Consider the following 8,982-nt stretch of genomic DNA (forward strand, 5'->3'; position numbering starts at 1 on the left):
GAGACTGTTGCTGTGAGTCTGTACTGTGCTGGTTATACCTCAGCAAACATGTGAGCATATATGTATGTGTATGTGTAAACAGCAGACATAATTGGATTTCTGTTCCTTCATCTGGCTCTGACCTTCTCCACCCTTTGCTAATGGCATGTCTGAAAAACTACCTCATGTTCAGATGATTTTGAAATCACTTCAAAGGGAAAAATTTATGAACATTTGAACTTGGAAAAAAAAAAAACTCCCTCTAACACTTCTTTTCTTCAAAGAAAATATTAAGTCTGGAAGTGAACGTTTTATTAGAATTGATGTTCTTGCCGGTATTATGAAGGTTGATTCATATTGCAGAATTAAAGTGTAACATCTTGTCCTTCCCTTAAAAAGACAAGATTTTTTTACTAACTGTAATTTGTGTTTTTGGTAGTTTTGTTGTCATGTCTTTTGTGTATTAATTTAATTCATCTTTATATCCTCCTCATGTCTGCTGTCCTGTGCCAGTTCTTCATTATACGTCATCATATGTTGCGCTGTCCTGTGCCAGTTCTTCATTATACGTCATCATATGTTGCGTTGTCCTGTTCCTGTTGTGTTTCCAGTTCAGATCCCTGCCAGCCTGCCCAGTCCAGTTTGTGTGTGTATTTATTTGTTTTGTTAGTGTTTTCCCCCTCGGGGTTGTTTATTTTGCTGTTTATTTTATTTTTATTAATAATAAATTACTATTTCTCTGCACTTGAGTCCTCGCTCCCTTTTTCCCCATCCACGATCGTGACAAAACTATGCAGAGCTGCGGCCCTCCAGGAATTGAGTTTGAGACCACTGCTGTAAGTGGTAAAAATTATATATATTAAAAATATATATTAATTTACTCACATTAGGTGGACTTTGTTTATTTTTTTTGTTTTACTTTTAATCAAATGTAATATTTGTTTTACCTCCCAAAAAGGTGCCAAGAAATGTAAACTTAAAAATTAAAACACAGAACACCTTTAGCATATCAAGTTACATGACTAATATACAAATATTTGTTGATAGTGTTTTTCTATATTTAATTAGCTCATTTTGCTGTTGTACATTGTGTAACATTTCCATTATTGTGTAATGAACTTTTAGTATACTCCACTTGCAGAGGGTCCCATACCTCTTTTTTCATTGCAGTTAATCAAGATGTAAATTATCCATGCTCATTGCTACATCTTGGAGCTGTGCCTTCTTCCTTAAATCCCTTTGGCTCATGACACAAAACCTCACTGTGATGCTAGAAAGCTTTGGGAGTGCCTATTAAATCATGTGTTTTGAGTTTCAAAAGCTCCTCTCAAACGTGTGAAGGAGACTGTGGCGTGTGTAAGTACGTGAACAGATGTTGCACAAACGACTAGATAATTTCTGTAATACGAAGCACAATGCCGCATGGATTTGACAGCCAGACCCACACCCACACCCCATCCCATAGGACTGAACAATACAGCGATCACATCTAGTGAACACAGCAGGGTTAGTCATGTACTGTTCCAGTTGCAGGATGTTCCCTGGTTTATGCTGCATCTTGAGACACACACAAGAAGTGTCAGTTAACATCGAAATCAAACTACTAAACATATGAAACAAATTTACAGCCTGTTTAATCCTCAGTCAAATAAATTGCAACAGCCATCATTCACAAAATTGCAAGTGCATCATATATATAAACTCAAATACACTTGTAGCAATATGGTTGTATATAAGCACTGATGTGACTCTGCATATGTAAGCAGCAGTGCTGATATAACCATATCACAGTGTTAAAAGTGTGGTATTGTGTTTATAGAGCCTTTCAATGTGGTAATGCTATCTGCTCTTAAACATTTTCTGCTTGTAGTCAAATTAAATTAATAACTGTTCGAAGGGGCAATTCAATCATAACTCAACGTTAAAACAGTCATAACGTTTTCTTATCAATATGTGGACCTTTTAGGATTCTTAAAAGCTACAGAAATTATAAATGTAAAACAGGAAATACTTTAGGACCAGGGTAAAGCATTGGCACAGTAGTTAGTGCTGTCGCCTCACAGCAAGAAGGTCGCTGGGTTGCTGGTTCGAGCCTCGGCTGAGTTGGCGTTTCTGTGTGGAGTTTGCATGTTCTCCCTGCGTTTGTTTGGGTTTGCTCCGGGTGCTCCGGTTTCCCCCACAGTCCAAAGACATGCGGTACAGGTGAATTGGGTAAACTAAACTGTCTGGAGTGTATGAGTGTGTGTGGATGTTTCCCAAAGATGGATTGCGGCTGGAAGGGCATCCACTGCGTAATAACTTGCTAGATAAGTTGGCAGTTCATTCCGCTGTGGCGACCCAGGATTAATAAATGGACTAAGCCGACAAGAAAATTAATGAATGACTTTAGGACCATTCTTATTATTTACATCCCTCAAAATGGTCTTTATAACGGTTCAATGGCACAAATGTGTGGACAAAAGGAAACAACCTAGTGTCTTAAAGGTGCCACAGAATGCATTGATACAATATATTTAATTGATGTCTGATACGTAAATAAAATGTATTTGTCTTGCGTAAGTGCACAAATTCTTCAGAAATGGTTTTACAGGTCCCTTTCCAATCCTGGAAAATATTCTTAATGTGATATGATATTTAGAAGCATCATTAATATTAATCTGTTTTAATAAGGATCTGTTTTAGCTCCATTGTTATTTGCTATTTACATTAACGATTTAGGCCATGGAATAGATTCAGGTAAAATACACTTGTATACAGATGATACAGTAATATATACAGCGGGACTTTCCTTAAACCAAGCTGTACAGTATTTACATAATGGTTTTCAAGTTTTACAGTGTACATTGCAGGATTTAAAATTGGCTTTAAATAAATAAATAAAAGACTAAATACATGATTTTTAACCACAGCCGCACTAAGGTAACAGACCAGACAATTACATCTTTGAAGGGTGGACAAATAAAAAGAGCTAGCTCCTACAAACATCTAGGTATTTGAATTGACAAGAGATTAGCCTTTGATATACACATTGACAAGTTATTGAAAAAGCTTAGGCCAAAATTAGGTTTCTTATACCTGTAAAAAATAGTTTTCCTTATAAGGCCCATAAGAAATTAGTAGAGTACATTTCTGTCTATAATAGATTATGGTGATCATCTATATATGCATGCAGCCGCATGGTTCGTTACAGGCGCAGACGCACAAATGCATCATTGTATGTTGATAGATTCCTTGGACTGATTATTTTTATATCAAAGGAGAAAATTACATTACTTATTGACTTTAAAGGCTCTCTTAAGTAAGTTACCATCCTATCTTTTTAATTTGTTAAAATTTCATATAAAAACCAACACACTAGATATGGTTCCTGTATTCCTTTAACAGTCCCATGGGTATTGTCAGAACTTGGCAAACATGCTTTTCCTTTTATACTCCTAAGGCTTGGAATAACCTACAAATTAAGCTCAATCCTGACACACTTCCGACTCTGAGTACTTTTAAATATCTTCTGTGTAACATCTTAAAGGATATGTGTAATTGTTTTTTATGATCTGATCTTTTTACGAATGGTGACTTTGTAATTTTGTGGTATTGTTTTTTTGTGATTTTTATGTGAAACTTTATGTGCTGTCTGCCATCTTGACCAGGTCTCACTGGAAAAAGAGACAGTACTGTCACAATGTGTTCTCCTGGCTAAATAAAGGAAGTATTCATCTTCGAAGCCTTCTTCTTCATACTTCAGACATGCTCAATAATGTTCATGTCTGGTGACTGGGCTGCCCAATTCCGGAGCACCTTGACCTTCTTTGCTTTTAGGAACTTTGATGTGGAGGCTGAAGTATATGAGAAGTGCTATCCTGCTGAAGAATTTGCCCACTCACAAACATTACTGGTTTGTAATGTAATAGGCAGCACAAATGTCTTTATATATCAGGCTGTTGATGTTGCCATCCACTCATTCAGATTTCTCACACACTCCCATACTGAATATAACCCAAAGTCATATTTTTTCCTTCCAATAGTCCTGCAGTATTTGTGATGAATGGGATGCAGACCAACAAATGATTCATGGGAAAAATCTACCTTCTGCCACTTTTCCAAATGATCAACTAGACGTCAACTTCATATATGTTGCTCTTACATCTGGGATCAACAACAGGACTTTTGTCTGATAGTGTAGGAACATTGATATTTTAATATATTTAAACATAAAGATGAAAAATCTGAAGTGTGAATGGTTGCTTTGTACATGTCAGTTAGACAGCCTCAGTATAGTCCATAGCCAATGGAATCGAGACCTAACCCCGCCCCCAACCTACCCCTTACAGTGGCGTCACTAGTTCCATTGAGTGCATTGTGTCTCACATTGCATGTCTGAGATATGCAGTCTCAGCTTGCATCTAAGTCTGCATTTAGATACTGTTAATGGAAGCTGTAAAAAGTCTGGATATTTTGCTCTGGGCCTGTAATCTTGGCTATGGGATAGTACAAAACAGTGAATGCATTAAGAACATGACCAGTATTTATTATTATTTGCTAAAAATGTGAGCGCTACATGCTTTTGGACCATTTTATCAGCACTCTTGGCCAGCAGATTCAAAAGCTAAGCTTCCAGTTTTCCCTTGAAATCCAAGATGAGAATATTTCCCATATGACTCGAGTGTCAAAATTGCTAAAGACACAAATATTAATAAGATCTGACTTTATTTTTAGTGCAAAAATCCTGAGCTGGGAATGTAGCATTTTCCTTCTTTTATTTATTCACAACCTTTGACGTGAGTTGGCTTGCAGATGCTGCAGACTCATTCACATGTATTCGTCATCTGATGTTTGAAAAAGCCAGCTCGTTTTAATCATCAGGCTCAGGGGAGACCCAACAGCAATCTGTGCTGTTAAGAGACCATTTGTTTTCTTCATTTATGAGAATTTGAGCTGGCATGATTTCTTTACAAACAAACTGACTTTTTTAGGGGTTTCTTTTTCCTTCTTCTGCTCTTTTGTTGCCTCTGAAACTTGGACTGTGTTTGTGGCATCTGGAATTGAGCTGTATTAAAACACTTCAGTTAAAAATAGTTGAATAAAATATAGACAGTGATGCATACAAACATATGGACAAAAAAGTGGACATCAAGGCCTCATTTGTTTACATGACATTTTTATTTTCACGTCCCTTTAAAAAAAAAGCAGTGACAGTGTTGCATGAGATTTACACATCAAAATAACATTTGAAACATGTGGTTTTGGAACCATTTTGAAAAAAGGTGATCACTTTTTTTTTTTTTACATGAAAAAAATATACATATTCCATATTTGTTTCACATGTGAAGCTGCTGTCACACTAGAGTTTAAGCTAGCAAAATCCGGTAGTACAGTGCTGTGAAAAAGGGCAGGATTAAACAAGATGATTAGACATTTAAAAAAGCCAGCGATTGGTCCATATTTTTAATTTGTTAATGAGTAAAGCAGTTGCATTGCATATGTCTATTATTGCCTTCATTGAATCTTGTTTAACAAATATTAAACAAAATTAAAAAATAACTTAAGTATTGAAGACATAGTAAATTAAGACATAGACATAGTAAATTAAGTATTGAAATGCATTGATATGCACTATACAGCTGAAAGATTTTTTTACAGTCTCTGATACCTGCCTATAATCAAACAATGTGCAGCATTTAGAACTTAATTTTACATTAGATTGAGTATCTTTAAGAATAAAATAGTCTGTTTTTTACGCACAGCATCAGCCATTTTCATCACAGAAAAAGACTAATAAACACTTGATTAGGTGACTGAATCATTCCAACTGTCACAGTTTGTGGGTGGGGAAAAAGTGAAGACACAAGTGCAGGGAAAATGATAGGTTCTTATTAATAATAAAAATAAAATAAATAGCAACACAAACTTCCCTGAGGGGGAAAACATTAACAAAAATAAACAAACTTGAATTAGGGCTGGACAAACAGGACACAACTTGACAGGATACGACATATGACGAACTGACACAGAACAGCAGACAAGAGGAGACTATAAAGAGAAAGAATTAACAAACAAACAGGTAAACTAAATACACTAATGATGGGTTATAACCATAGTATAACAAGTGCTAAAGTATACTTCATAAAAATTAACTTTTAAGTATACTTGTTTTTAATAAAGGTTACTGCAGAACTATATCAGGCACTGTGGTTTTTTGCACATCTGAGGCCTCGTATACACTAATATGTTTTCGTTGTAAAATGCAATAGTTTTGCTATGGTTACGCCACCTGTCCACACTACGCTAGATTTTTCGAGGGCCGAAAACTGAGCTTTTTGATAAGTGCTGATGAGGCCATTTTTATTTTAAAATGCTGCTGCTCTGTCTCAGAGTGGATGGTGGAAAACAAAGACATCTGAAAACAGAGGCTTGGCTGTAGACATTCGTCTATCTGATTAGGGCTTTTTCCTCAATATTAAGTAGTCTACACAAAGTTCAGTCTTGCATTCTCTCCTTGTAAGTTTAAACTTCGCAACTTTGATATGGAAAACAAACTTCTGAGGACACATCGGGTAAATCTTTAAAGGGAACAGTGTACTGTATAACCTCATTCACATCACTTATGTTGTTTCCCTATCTTAACAATAAAATGAAAACATGATATAAGGAACTATTTTCATTTTGATATTAGCAACTCAACAGACACCAAAAATATTGAAAAACTGAAAATTTATATGAGCTTTATCTTCACTGTATGCACTGTGTGCATATTTATAAAACGGAGCCTAAAACATTACTGCCTCCTTTCCTTGAAAAACATGAAACAACCCTCTCTTTTGCTGAATATTAATTTTAATAATCAATAATGTCCATTATAAATGTATAATGTACACTCTGTTTATACAGCATAGGAAATAAAGGCAAGTAATCACTCAAATGAACAGAATCAGTGCACGCAGTTACATTAATTTATATTTTAATTTATCTTTGTGCCCAGCTAAAACACATTACATAAGAACTAGTAATGGATTCAAAAGACCAAAGTCTGGGAATATGTCATTAGATATTGACAACAATATGAATATTACATTTAACAAGTATAGTGAGATTAGATTCAGCAGGGTAGATCCTTGATAAACTATCCGACATGCATAGCTCTTATATGGGTAGATGTGCTCAAAGCATGCTGCAGTGCATGCCAGAGTGTGTGTGTGGTCACGTGATGTGCGTTTTAAGCGGTGTAGTGTGGACGGAGAGTTGTTCAGAAACGCTGGATGATACGTCAGTGTGGACGCGGATCGTTTTCATTATAAAACTCCATTTTAGAACTGAAACATATTAGTGCAAATGGGGCCAGAATCAGGACTTTTTCTTTGGACAATTTTTTTTTTACACTTTAAATCTAATATCACCATGCGTTTAACTATTTCTGAAAGTGGTCCAAAGCAGACAATCTAAGAATACTTTACAGCCATTTACACAACGTTTTTAGCCAAAAAAGGGAAACTGTATCTGCATTTTGCCTGTTTGTTTACGCAACAACATTTTTGGAAATGTAACTTTTAGCTGTAGTTGTACCAGAAAGACATAGGTTCATGTTCAATGTGGTGATCTTGCGTCCTCGTGTTCTCGTGTAAAATTCAGTTCCAAATTACAAGACCGCAAGAACTCAAGATGCACGAAAGTACCTAGATGGGTTCTTAATATTGAGGGTGCGGGGATGCAGACTTCGCTAGAGAACTCGCTCGAGAAGTCCCAGAAGTCATTATGGCTGAATAAAGGAAGCGCAGCATTTTATATAGATTTATTATTTAAGTTTCACTAAATTAAATGGTGAAAGATGAAACATGAAAATCTTAATAAAGTCGTAAACACATTAAGGGTGTTTATTTATTGTAATTCTGTATTCTGTACTGTAATACACATACTGTAATGTAAAATGTTTTATTTGTATTGTGCAACATATATTTGTAAAGTTTTTGTGCATGTTATATATATTGAAAAGAGGGATGACAATACATCATTGTATGAATGCTGCAATGTTAAAAAATTTCTGTTAAAAGTACGTGAAGGTCACAAGACCATCAGGAAGAACGCAGCATCTCATTTCTTATAGGACGATCAATCAGTTCAATCAGATCAATCATAATCAGTTCCAACCAATAGCCACGAGACACAAGGAATATAAACTGTCTATTCATTTAATTAATTTGTTTGAAGATACTGATGCGGACATTTACCCATCAACCTCCCCATCACCACCAGGTTGGCCCTGTCCAGAGGGGTAAGCTCTGCCCCTGCCTTCGTCCTCTGCAGCCATAGCTGGATCTACAGCATTTGTGGACTAGGTATGTGGAAAAAACTGAACGCTTCACTTGCGAGAAAACAGAGAAACCATCTGCAGTACGAGGATAAAGAAGAAGCCTCCTCCAATCGGCCTTTACTTACACTTTCTCTTTCCCTCTTTCTTGGATAAGAAAACAGTGTTGTACACTACACTGAAGACATCCATTAGCCTACATAATTCATTTTGTTTGTTAAGCACAAAGATTTGTTTCAAAACTGTTTCTAAAGTCAGTTCTAATTTCCAGAAAATGAATAAATTAACACTAATAACAAAGTGTGGGTAAAAAACTGAATTATATTCAAACATACATTTTACGCCTTATTGCACGGGGTGTATGATAGGGCCCAAGGTGTAAACAGATTTTATTATTACAATATATGAATTCTTTTTCTAAATAAGTTTAAAAAAGATATCAAATGAGCACCCAAACTTAACAGTGACATCAAGACATGCTCGGCACAAATAAATGCATGATTCACAAGTTCACTTTGACCTGGTTTGCTCTCGGTGGAATATTTTTATTGCTCATACGAGACCACAATTCAAGGAAGAGCTCACTCACTACATCTGTGCATTTTATGTACAAAACGCCAGTATCTCTTCTCTAGAGTCATTTTCAGTGCGCAAGCAGAGCTCATCTCTTCTCATTCACACAGGGAAGCTGAGTATGATGGATG

This window comes from Danio rerio, chromosome 16, assembly GCF_049306965.1.
Source record: "Danio rerio strain Tuebingen ecotype United States chromosome 16, GRCz12tu, whole genome shotgun sequence".
In the NCBI taxonomy this organism is placed as follows: Eukaryota; Metazoa; Chordata; class Actinopteri; order Cypriniformes; family Danionidae; genus Danio; species Danio rerio.